Below are 13,461 nucleotides of genomic sequence, written 5' to 3' on the forward strand. Positions count from 1 at the left end.
GTGAAGTAAAGCAACTTGAAATATTATGTAACTAGCAGATATTATCTAGATTATGATAGCTGGGCGGTCAGTGAAAATAGCTGGGCGGTGGGCCCATTAGAAAGGTCCTAGGGAGAACACTGCAATTCCTCTATGTATAAATTGTAAAAAACAACCAACTATTTTGACTAATCCTACAAAATTGCCGAGATCATTTCCGTGCAGAGTGATATTAGGTTCATTACATTTTGTGTGAAGCCCTGGAGGCCCTAACATTATGTCCACGCTCTATTAACACTAATCAGACAGAAAAAAAAATTGAAGACACTTTGAAAAATAAAGGTATCGACCAAAGAAAGACGAGGGCCACGGAGGGTGTGAAAATGAAAAGTTCCCCCAGCCTCGACATCTAATAATGTCGGGATCAGGAACGAACAAGAATTCCCCAAGGAAGGTCAGATAGGACAGATGAAATTGAGCAGCTTGGTGCAAATAAGTGAAAGCAATGCTACGACTCAGCTATGGACCCCGTGGTTGCTAACCCACGCTTCCAAGTTAAGAGCTCCTAGGGCTTGACTAAGAGAGGTTGGACAGAAAGAATATATTTTAGAAATTTACAAGAAACTATCCTTTGGGAAAATCAAGTGATCGTAAATATGTCTTTCAATAAAATGTATGATGCAATGTTACCTAGATGTGAAGTATTGGTGGATGGCCATGACTTACAGATCCATGGCCTGTGCAGCTCTCAAGGTACTGTTGCTAGGTAACATCACTTCACACTATTTCATTACACCAATGTTTGGATGACCCCCAGTTCTAGGACATATTTATGTCAAAGTGGTGGTAATTATTGTTTTAAGAGGAAGTGCAAAAGTGCAACTGGCCAGCCATCCTTTATTAACACTAATCAGGGAGAAAAAAGTGGAAAGGGTCCAACACTTTGAAGAATGAGGACACTGACCGAAGAAAGACAAGGGCCACATAGGGCATGAAAATGAAAGACTCTGTAGATATCAGATAGGATAGATGAAAGTGAGGAGACAGGCACAAGTAAGTGGAAGCAATGCCAAAACTCAGCTAAGAGCCCTGTGATCACCATCCCACACTCCCAAGTTAAGAGCTATTGGAGCCCCTTTTAGTCACCTTTTATGTGAGGCAGGGGATACCGTGGATGTTATTCTATCCCCGCCACCACCTACAGGAGGTCATATTTATGTCAAAAATAAGGAACATAGCACAAGTAATGTTAGACTTATCTAGTGGTGCCATTTGTTGATGAAGGATATTTCTTATCATGCTTCATGTGTAATAAATTATTCAGAGATTCATTATAATTTTATGACTGAGAAACCGTTCAAAACAGCCAACTAATTAATTTATGCACCCGATAGGCCTACGAAATTTCATGTAACATGCATAGGGTATCAAACCATCAACTCATTCATTATACTGGTGGGAACTAACAAGTAGGTAACGGTAACATAGAGGGTTTTCTATGCTGTAGATCATACTTCATGAAGTAAGTATACTACACGAACCTTTTCTCGAGCCCTAGTTCCCATTCAGCACTATGGAGTTCAGGGCTCAAGAAAAGGTTCGCGTACGATATGTACGGTACGTACCGGTCCTAACGTAAACATATATATTTTAGATAAGGTCTTATCACACCTAATTAATTTCCACGGACACCAATTTAATAAAAAAATAATCGCACAAATGTATTCGTATCTTGTAAGTGAAAACGACAAAATCAGTAGTAGGTTCGGTACCGGTAAGTTTCCGTGGTACTGTGCGTCTTTTGACATCTGACCCGTCATAGACACGAAAAAAACAATTCCAGCTCTATAAATGTAACTATCAACACAGTAATTACAGTTATAGGATTCTTCACGAAGAAACAGTAAAATTAAAAGAATGAGAGAATTGTGGCGATATCCAGGTTATGAAATACATACAGTGGCCACTGTACATAAGAAATATGGCATCGCACATCTTTCTGTCTGAAGGACAGTTATAGCAGTTTCTTGAAAATTTACTTCCACAACATGCTAAACATTACAACAGTTTTAGTACTTACCAGGGTGACAGAGTGAAAATAACAATACAATTGGTAAAAATAGAAGAAACATCATTTTCATATAATGTAACAGTAGAATCGGGGATTTACTGGTGAAGCATTGTTCGCAAGCAGGGCTCCCTTGCACACTGCGCGTAGGAACTATTTTTCTCATGTTTGCCGAGACTGAAATGCTGTCATAGTAATGCCACCTAACGGCGAGCTTCTAATCACTGCCTCTATCCAAGATGAAACAGAGAATATGCATTATAGTTTTATAGGAAGATACCTGAGAAAGCACTCTTGATAATAATGTTGATTTATGCCAGACGTTGCGCTTAACAAGAAGAAAATAAAAAGAGTTTTTGCCGCATACCAGCAAGTCTACGTTTTTTTTTTTTTTTTTTTCCATAGCTGCCTGTTCTTCTTCCTTTAAATATTTATATTTTAGCAATTGATCTCCCTCATTATGTTACAGAAACCTAGTTAATATGGTCATCTAGATTTGCTTTTTACCTAATAGATTTAAAAAAAATATTTTCCGAAAGGCAAAGTTGTTTTTCAATATTACCAACAGATGCCATTACCAGCGTAATTCTATTGCGGGGAAATAGGTTGCGGAAGTAATGCACTTGTAAGTTGATTCAGTTGAAAACAATCCGCTCTGGTTGGTGTGAATTTTCTCTTTCGCGCGTGAGTAATGATGGAGAGGCGTCCGATTTTATTCTTCATATTATCGTGGTTAATGAAGGCTTTTGCTGGAGGTAAGCTACACATTTGCTTTGACATATCAGATATTTATTGTTTTGCTGTCTTTTGTGCAGTGTCGGTCAGCTGTCTAAACTCTAAGCACGATTTTGTAACATTGGAAAAAAAAAATTGCAGAACTGATAGTAAACACATACCGGTACCTAATATCTGCTGCTACCGTAATGTTTCCTAATAAACAGAAGGTCTTTCTTTTTTAAAGTTAGTTATTTTTGCTGAATATCTCCTTAAAGTGAAGTGCAAAAGTGACATACCGGTACTGTATGATCCGCCTGCCTGACAAACAGATAAGCTTACCGGTAACATTGACGTATCATTTTATAGAAGTATCTTTTACCTGTTAATTCAACTATAACATTTTCTAATGATCTTGAAAATCAAAGTTACTGAAAAAATAAAAAACAGTGGGGCAATAGTAGTTAGGAGGTGCTGGTGGTGGCAATTATTGTTTTAAGATGAAGTACAACTAGTAGTTTGGAGGTGATGTTATAGTAGTAGTGGTGGTGATAATTGCTTTAAGAGGAGTACAAATGGGTAACCGTCCTTTGTCTATTAACACTAATTAGAGGGAACAAAATGGAAGGGGTCCGACACTTCGAAAAATGGAGATATCGGCCAAAGAAAGACAAGTGCCATGAAGGGCGTGGAAATCAAAGACTCCCGAGCCTCGCAAACATAATGTAGTCGAGGTCAGAAAAGTAGGCTACAAGAGTTGGCCAAGGGAGGTCGGACAGTGTAGATACTATAGATGAAAGTGGGGAACCTGGCATAAGGAAGTGGAAGCAATGCCAGGACTCAGCTAAGGGCCCCATTGTCGCCCTTGATAGTGATGCGTTGAGCAGACCCCTTGTTGGTCTTCGACAAGATTAGGCTTTGTGCCGGCTCCGGGTTTCACCCTCTCCCTTCCTACTTTCATATACCACGTCATACATTTCATCTCATTAAATCCTCTGTTGAGGTTGACGTCCGGAAGGACATCAACCAATCATTCGCCACTGATCTGCATTTAGCGCAGTCGCCCAGGTGGCAGTTTCGCTATCTGTTGTTTTCCTAGCCTTTTCTTAAATGACTGCAAAGAATTAGGAAATTTTCTTGGTAAATTATTCCAATCCCTAACTCCCCTTCCTATAAACGAATTTTTGCTCCAATTTGTCCTCTTGAATTCCAACTTTTATCTTCATATTGTGATCTTTCCTACTTTTAAAATCTCAAACTTATTCGTCTACCGTACTAATGTCATTCCGCACCATCTCTCCACTGATAGCTCTGAACATGCCACTTGTGGAGCCGTTCGTCTCCTTTCTCCCAAGTCTTCCCAGCCCAAACTTTGCAACATTTTCGCAACGCTACTCTTTTGTCGAAAATCTCCCAGAACAAATCGACATCCGGTCGTAAAAACTTGCTACGAAGATTCATCTCACTTCATACCCCACCCCGTAGAGAAACGGGACATGGGCTGGACAAACGTGCAGATTATAATCAAATGAACCACAACAGGTAGGGGGTGGGGGGTGAGGGGGTGGAAGAGTTAAATATATGATATTGTGTTCTGTGAACAACCTGTTCCTTCCATTTTGACTGTGAAAGATAGAATTACAATGATAAAAACACAGTCAGGGTATCAATAAGGACTTGAACGACCGCAGATACAAAAATCACAGTAATAGAACCAGCTGTTGGGTTGTTAGGCCGTGGCTGGCGTCTGGTCCAACTGATGAGCATGGAAAGGATTTTAGACACAAATAGGTTAGAATGGAAACGTATCTGAACAAGGCGCAAGTGTCATCTAGCCGTTTTACAGTTCTGCAGTGTGAGTTGCATAAATGTTAGGGGTTCGGAGAGTTCAGATTGCTAATAGTTATGCAACTCACACTGCAGAACTGTTGTGAGGGTAGAAAACACTTGCGCCTTGTCCAGATACGTCTGCATTCTAACATATTAGTGCCTAAAGATCCTTTCCCTGGTGATGAGCGTAAATGGCGCTTTCTGGGCGAAACGCTGCCTAACAACCCGAGAGCTGTTTCTATTCACATTGAGAGTAGTGCATAAGCTGATTAAAGAACAGCTGGTTTTATAGCAATGTACCATGAGCATGATAAGCCAGTGGCACTGATGATTGTTGTTGAGTAAGATGGTGGTGATTTCTGTTTAAATAGGAAGTACAGCTGGGTAAACTTCCTCTATATAACACTAATCAAGAGAAAAATGGAAGGGATCCGACACTTCGAAAAATGAGGGGATCGACCAAAGAAAGACAAGGGTCCCGAAGGGCGTGGAAATTAAAAGACTACCTACGCCTCGAATGCATGGGGCCGTGAGATAAGGGAAGCAAGAAAGGTACGGGAATGGAGTTCCGCTTCAGATTAGGCGCTCTCCAAAGTGTACACCGCGGTGTGGGCTGTATCTCCATCTCTCTGCATTCATCATCCTTGAAGGGACAAAAACGCCTCCAGGTTACAACATTAGAGCTGCAGGTCTCCAGATATTTTAAAAAAAGAAGCGTCATGTTATGTTTTATGGTCTCCTGTCTCGCAGTCCGGCTCCATGGCTGAATGGTTAACGTGCTGGCCATTGGTCACAGGCGTCTCGGGTTCGATTCCCGAAAGGGAATTGGTTAATTTCGCTGGCACGGGGACTGGGTGTATGTGTCGTCTTCATCATCATTTTATCCTCATCACGACGCGCAGGTCGTCTACGGGAGATCAAAAGACCTGCACCTGGCGAGTAGAACATGTCCTTGGACACTCCCGGCACTAAAAGCCATACGCCATTTCATTTCATCTGTCTCGCATCCCTAATATCAGAATATCTCAAAGAATTCTTGATCTTCTCATGACTTCGAAATGTAACATTGCACGGGTAACAACTTCGGAGTGTGGGTTGGCGACCTCGTGGCCTTGAGCTGAGTCCTGACATTGCTTCTACTTACTTGTGTCAGGCTCCTCACCTTCATCTATCCTCTCCGAACTCCCTTGGTCAACTCTTGTTCTTTCCCGACCCCGACGGGATTAGAGCACTGGAGGCCTAGAGAGTCTTTCATTTTCACGCCCATCGTGGCACTTGTCTTCCTTTGGCCGATACCTTCATTTTTCGAAGTGTCGGATCCCTTCCATTTTTCTCTCTGATTTGTGTTATATAGAGGATAGATGCCCAATTGTACTTCCTCTTAAAACAATAATCACCAGCACCACCACTCTCCAAAATGTTGTAGAGGGGTTAGAGACTCTTCCGCGTTGTGGACTGTATACCCATCTTCCTACATCCATTGTCCTTGGAGGGATAAGTTTCTGACGTGACAAAAACTCCTCCAGGTTGAAACATTACACGCAGTTGGTGAAGCTGTAGGTCTCCAGATATCTGTTGAAAAAAGGAGCATCGTTTTATGTTCATCTGTTTCGCATCCCTAATAACAGAATATCTCAAATCTTGGTCTTCTTATGACTTCGAAATGTACCATTGCATGGGGAACTGCACTGAAGGAGGATCTGGCCGGTGTCTCTGAGACAAGAAAAAAGTACCGTAAGTTTACGACCCGGTACACGGGATAAATGATCTTCCGGAAAAGAGAAACCAATTTTCCCTTTGCGGAAATCAAATGGTCATAATTATGTCTCCCGGTCATGGCCATCCAACAAATTTCATATGACAATCAGCCATAAGACATAGCCTGCACTGCTGCTAGATGACATTATCTGACCATTCATCGATACCTTACATCACAGCCTGCACGGTTGCTAGGTAACATTGTCTGACCATCCATCCATACCTTACATCACAGCCTGCACGGTTGCTAGATAACATTGTCTGACCATCCATCCATACCTTACATCACAGCCTGCGCGGTTGCTAGGTAACATCGTCTGGCCGTCCATCCATACCTTACATCACAGCCTGCGCGGTTGCTAGGTAACATCGTCTGGCCGTCCATCCATACCTTACATCACAGCCTGCGCGGTTGCTAGGTAACATCGTTTGACCATCCATCCATACCTTACATCACAGCCTGCACGGTTGCTAGGTAACATCGTCTGACCATCCATCCATACTTCACATCACAGCCTGCACGGTTGCTAGGTAACATTGTCTGACCATCCATCCATACCTTACATCACAGCCTGCGCGGTTGCTAGGTAACATCGTCTGACCATCCATCCATACTTCACATCACAGCCTGCACGGTTGCTAGGTAACATTGTCTGACCATCCATCCATACCTTACATCACAGCCTGCGCGGTTGCTAGGTAACATCGTCTGACCATCCATCCATACTTCACATCACAGCCTGCACGGTTGCTAGGTAACATTGTCTGGCCGTCCATCCATACTTTACATCACAGCCTGCACGGTTGCTAGGTAACATTGTCTGGCCGTCCATCCATACCTTACATCACAGCCTGCGCGGTTGCTAGGTAACATTGTTTGACCATCCATCCATCCATACCTTACATCACAGCCTGCACGGTTGCTAGGTAACATCGTCTGACCATCCATCCATACTTCACATCACAGCCTGCACGGTTGCTAGGTAACATTGTCTGACCATCCATCCATACTTCACATCACAGCCTGCACGGTTGCTAGGTAACATTGTCTGACCATCCATCCATACCTTACATCACAGCCTGCGCGATTGCTAGGTAACATTGTCTGACCATCCATCCATACTTCACATCACAGCCTGCACGGTTGCTAGGTAACATTGTCTGACCATCCATCCGTACCTTACATCACAGCCTGCACTGTTGCTAGGTAACATTGTCTGACCATCCATCCATACTTCACATCACAGCCTGCACGGTTGCTAGGTAACACTGTCTTGCTATCCATCCATACCTTACATCACAGCCTGCACTGTTGCTAGATAACATTGTCTGACCATCCTTTCATCACAGCCTGCACTGTTGCTAGGTAACTTTGTCTGACCATCCATCCATACCTTACGTCACAGCCTGCACGGTTGCTAGGTAACATTGTTTGACCATCCATTCATACCTTACATCACAGCCTGCACTGTTGCTAGATAGCATTGTCTGACCCTCCATCCATACTTCACATCACAGCCTGCACGGTTGCTAGGTAACATTGTTTGACCATCCATCCATACCTTACATCACAGCCTGCACAGTTGCTAGGTAACATCGTTTGACCATCCATCCATACTTCACATCACAGCCTGCACGGTTGCTAGGTAACATTGTCTGACCATCCATCCATACCTTACATCACAGCCTGCGCGATTGCTAGGTAACATTGTTTGACCATCCATCCATACCTTACATCACAGCCTGCACGGTTGCTAGGTAACATTGTTTGACCATCCATCCATCCATACCTTACATCACAGCCTACACGGTTGCTAGGTAACATCGTCTGACCATCCATCCGTACTTCACATCACAGCCTGCACGGTTGTTGGGTAACATTGTCTGACCATCCATCTACCCTATACCTTATATTTTGTTGCGTCACGGACGACTTCCAACCATAAGGCTGACGACACACGGAGCGGTTTTTGCTGAGTCTGCCGCCGAGTTGGCGCATGTTTCTATTGTATCAGATGGGATGAAACAGACACAGCGGTGTCCGCCGACTCGGCCTGTCGTTTGCTGGCGGTGCAGCCAGCGTTTTGAAGACTTCGCACGCGCTCTAGTGCCATGGATTGAATACATACATTCAGCTGAATTTACGCGGCATCATTGGTAAATATCAATTCATACATTATTAGATAACTCCTCGCTATGTCAGCTTTGGCGCGGTATGGCAGCCATGTTTTTTTATGTATTGAGGTCTGAAAATTGCAGGTTGTCTTGACTCATCCAACGTCGCGCTCGCTCGTGTGTTTGGCCGCAGTTGGCAAAAACCGCTCCGTGTGCCATCAGCCTAAGACATATTTATGTCAAAAGTGAAAAGAAGACCTGGTGCAAAGTGGTCGGAACAGCGAAGGCATCAAGATGAAGGAATAGGCCTCCTTGAAATCCGGATAGGCTGATAAGTGTTCACCGTGCTCCGAAGAGGCATTTTAGAATAGGTAAGTCTAGTAACAAATGGGCCTTCGTGAGTCACGTGTCGTCTCAAAACTCACGAGTTCCAAAACTCACGAATTCCAGGAAGAGGATTAGGAAGAACAGGTTTCTCCACCTGGGCCAGTCTCAAAACTCAGGACTAGCGCCAGTTCTTCTTTGAATGGATAAATGTCCACCCTTTTAGTAATGGGATAATGGAATACTTTTAATAAACGAATAACTTCGATCCGATTATTTTAATAATAGAATGAATAATCGATTTAAATAATCGAATGAGTTTCTATATCGTTCAGTTATATCGCATAGAATAATCGGATGCGTCAGGAAAATCTTTTCGGTTTAAGTGTGTCGGGTAGACAATCTATTCAAATAAGCGAATAGATGAACTCTTACGAAAAATAGAAATACGCCTTCTTTTCAAATGAATCCCCAAGTGTTGAAACGAAATGAGTGAATTAACTGACTTGATCTATAATATCTCTAAATAAAATTCGCCGGGCGAGTTGGCCGTGCAGTTAGGGACGCGCGGCTGTGAGCTTGCATCCGGGAGATAGTGGGCTCGAATCCCACTGTAGGCAGCTCTGAAGATGGTTTTCCGTGGTTTCCCATTTTCACACCAGGCAAATGCTAGGGCCACATGTCATTATTATAAATTTATGTGAAAGGTAAAACATGCATTATATTAGCCTTAAGACAAGAGCAAAATATTTAAACAATAATAATATTAATAATAATAATAATACACCTCGATCTCTTTCATTCACCAGCCATTACTTTCCCCCTGTAGGTTGGGGTGGCAGAATAACATTCACAGTATCCCCTGCCTGTCGTAAGGGAAGCGTGAGTCACCGCGCACCTCCTCCCTCTGTGATCCCTCTGCTGTCCGGAGTCGTGAATTTTGAGACTCATTAGCATGTTTACTTTAGCTACCAGTTTGTAGTCGTGAGTTTTGATACTGTTTGTCACTAATTTTAGCCTGTGAGTTTTGAAACTCGTGAGTTTTGAGATGTAACCGTGAGTCAGATGGCAGTGCGTCGTCCTTTCATCGCTGGGTTCCGTAGTTCAAATCCCGGTCACTCGGAGTGATATTTGTGCTGGACAAAGCGGAGGCGGTATAGGTTTTTCTCCGGGTAATCCATTTTCCCCTGTCATCTCTCTTTCCAGCAACACTCTCCAATATCATTTCATTTCATCTGTCAGTCATTAACCATTGCGCCAGAGGAGTGCGACAGGCTTCAGAAGCCGGCAGAGTTCCTATCCTTGCCGCTAGATGGGGGCTTCACTATTCCATTCTTGCCCGGTCGTATGACTGGAAAATGGCTGTGGATTTTCATTTTTCAAGTCAATCAATCAATCAGTCAATCAATCAATCAATCAATCAATCAATCAATCAATCAATGATATACATTTAGGGCTGTAGCCCAGGTGGCAGATTCCCTAACAATTGTTTACCTAACTTATTCTTAAAATGTTTTCAAAGAACTCGGAGAATTCTCGAACATTTCCCTTGATAAATTACGGTATTCTAATCCCTTATCCTCGCCCTATAAATTAATATTTACCCCAGTCTGTCCTCTTGAATTTCAACTTTAAATTCATATTATGATCTTTCCTGCTTTTAAAAGCTCTGCTGAAGTTTATTCATCTACTCTCTGTGACAAGGAAATTTGTGTGGTATGAAATTTTGATGATGATGATGATGATGATGATGCTTGTTGTTTGGAGGGGCCTAACGTCTAGATCATCGGCCCCTAAGTATGAAATGTTATTGTTCATACAATATGTAGGCATAATGGCTAAAAGGAAGATAAAAAAGAGGCATTTCGGAGAGTTAAATAATGAAGACATTTACAAATTTTAGAAGCAGATTTAAATGTCAGGATTTCTATGATTTCGAACGTGGTTAAAATAAAAGATAACCCCAAGAAGATTCTTCCAGGATCCCAATAAGAACACTGTGAAAACATCTCAGAATGAAAAATGAATAAAGCAATGTTTCTATCGCTGACACCTGAAATATAAGAGTTTTCTTAAAGAAATAGTCAATAATCACCGTAGCAATAGCTTTGCAGCTATAGTTGCTGGTACCGTGCATGGAACTTCCACTATACGCGATATTTAAAGAATGTTATCTTGAGTATTGTTTGTTCCATGTGGGTTACATTACCTGAGAATTCTGGGTATTCGCTAAGAATGTTGTGAGTCATCCCTCTATACATGGAAACGCAATGAGTCAAGTAGGGTACTCGTATACATGACTAAGCTTTTTCACATTTGTGGACTCTGAAGTAAGAACAATTCTGCGTCATACACTATTCGAGTACCTATAAAGAATGACTTATTTATTCTAAGAAAGGATACTTTCACGTCCACTATTACAGTGATTTTACTATACCGTAGCGTATTCAGTGTTAGTTTTAGATGTAGGTCTGAATCCTCGCCTTATATTCCATATTTGAAAGAGATAAAGCTTTCTGCTTTAACGTGACATTAAATTTTACAACCATTAACCACGGAAATAGTAACTACAAAGACGTGACGTTATTATTATTATTATTATTATTATTATTATTATTATTATTATTACGCATTCTTGTCTCATCGCTCTCAATGATTGTGCTTTTCAGGAGGCCAGTATATTAATTGTGATGTCCAAATGCCCTAAGTGAGTGTTTACATCAATCATGAAAGCACAAGATAAATTCAAAAACATAAAATAGGGTACCAAACATATTTGCACACACGCCATTAGAACCTAAATAACAGTGCAAAATCGACTATTGATGAGAATGTGTGCGGAATAGAGAATGTTTTGATGGTGTCCGACTCATTGGCTCGGGGACTGGGTGTTTGTGTTTGTTCCAACACTTTACTCTTCCTATTCAGACAACACACTATACTACCAACCACCACAGAAACATGCAATATAGCGATCACATCCTTCCATATAAGGTTGGCGAACAGGGCCAAATTCACATGTGCGACACAGTTTGCACCCGTGACTCCACATCTGTGAGAAAAGCGGAAGAAGAAGAAGAAGAAGAAGAAGAAGAAGAAGAAGAAGAAGAATGTTATAATTGTTGTGGCAGTCAGGCGCGCCGAATTTGGGTGAATATTGGGAGAGGGGGGGGGGGGGCATGATTAACATGAACACGGACATTTGAAATGTAGAACAACTATTAATGCAAATATTCCTATATAATAACAATATTCACAAGCAAACAGAAACTCCGAAAACCGTAAAAGTAGTTAGTGGGACGTAAAGCAAATAACATTATTATTAGTAAACAGAAAAATAGAACTTGACTCATAAATAAATATTTTGAAGGAAAGTTTTATGTACGAAGCTATTAAAAATAATCACAAGTAAAACGATTAGAACTTGCTACATGAATACATTTTCTTTATACATTTTTCTTTTTTCTTTATAAATTTTCTTTATAAATGCCCTATTACTCTATATATTGTATTTCATGATACGAAATGTGAAAAGCTCTAACACCAGCTGTACCGCCTGAACAGTCTGCATTGGGAAATGTACTTCTCTGAAGGAATGCCGCTTTCTAATCTCATTTCTTGATGAAATGTAATGGCGCATGGCTTTTAGTGCCGGGAGTGTTTGAAGACAATTTCTTGATATAAAACCATCTACCACCTTCTCCAGATTTAACGTTTTAGCAACCTCCGAAGACTACCAAACTCCACGTTAAGGGGACTTAACGTCTAGGAGGAGAATTTTTTTGTGGGGTGAAAATGGAACTCTGTCCCTCTAACATAATTTTTTTGGTGGGTGGGTGGGGGGCAGAAAACGTCTTGAGGCCCCTCCCCCACAGTCGGCGTCTCTGTTGGTACTGTTGGATGTCTTGAAGGGAAACGACCTCCTAGGGGTAAAAATGTTTGTAATTAATAATTTAAAAAATAATTCGCAGATAGGCCTACCCATAATAATAATAATAATAATAATAATAATAATAATAATAATAATAATAATAATAATAATAATAATAATAATAATAATAATAATAATAATAATAATGTCTGCTTATTATTTATCTCAGTTAAGGAACACTAAACACAAATTATTATTTAAAATACATCCAACGTACACGACCATTGGCTCCAATGTAATACTCCAATGGTTCTAACAAACAGAGGGGGTGGGGGTAACATTTTAATTCCATACGTGGACAGGGCATGGTGGTGATGATTATTGTTTTAAGAGGAAGTACAACTGGGCAACCATCCTCTATATAACACTAATCAGAGAGAAAAAATGGAAGGGATCCGACACTTCGAAAAATTAATATGTCGCCCAAAGGAAGACGAGCACGAAGGGCGTGAAAATGAGACTCCCTAGGCCTCGAGTGCTCTAATACCGTTGGGATCAGAAAATAACTAGAGTTGACCAAGAGAGGTCAGATAGGACAGATGAAAGCGAGGAGCCTTACACAAGTAAGTGGAAGTAATGCCAGGACTCAGCTATGAGCCCCATAGTCGCCAACCCACTCTCCCAAGTTTGGAGCCCCTGGGGCCCCTTTTAGGACAGGCAGGAGATACCGTGGGTGTTATTCTACCGCCCCCACCCACAAGGAGGAGGACAAGGCATGGTGGGCCCGCTACAGGGGGGTGCA

The 13,461-nt window shown here is 41.7% G+C and overlaps 1 protein-coding gene across 1 annotated transcript in view; it reads left to right on the top strand.

Annotated features, from left to right (window-relative positions):
* Positions 1-8,738: 8,738 nt before the first annotated feature.
* Positions 8,739-13,461, top strand: part of LOC136885673 (uncharacterized) — a 56,824-nt gene continuing 52,101 nt past the window's right edge. Inside the window, exon 1 of the mRNA XM_067158370.2 lies at positions 8,739-8,835. The gene's annotated coding sequence lies outside the window, so the exon portion shown is untranslated. The remainder of the gene's footprint in view (positions 8,836-13,461) is intronic.

Source organism: Anabrus simplex, chromosome 14, assembly GCF_040414725.1.
Source record: "Anabrus simplex isolate iqAnaSimp1 chromosome 14, ASM4041472v1, whole genome shotgun sequence".
Taxonomy (NCBI): Eukaryota; Metazoa; Arthropoda; class Insecta; order Orthoptera; family Tettigoniidae; genus Anabrus; species Anabrus simplex.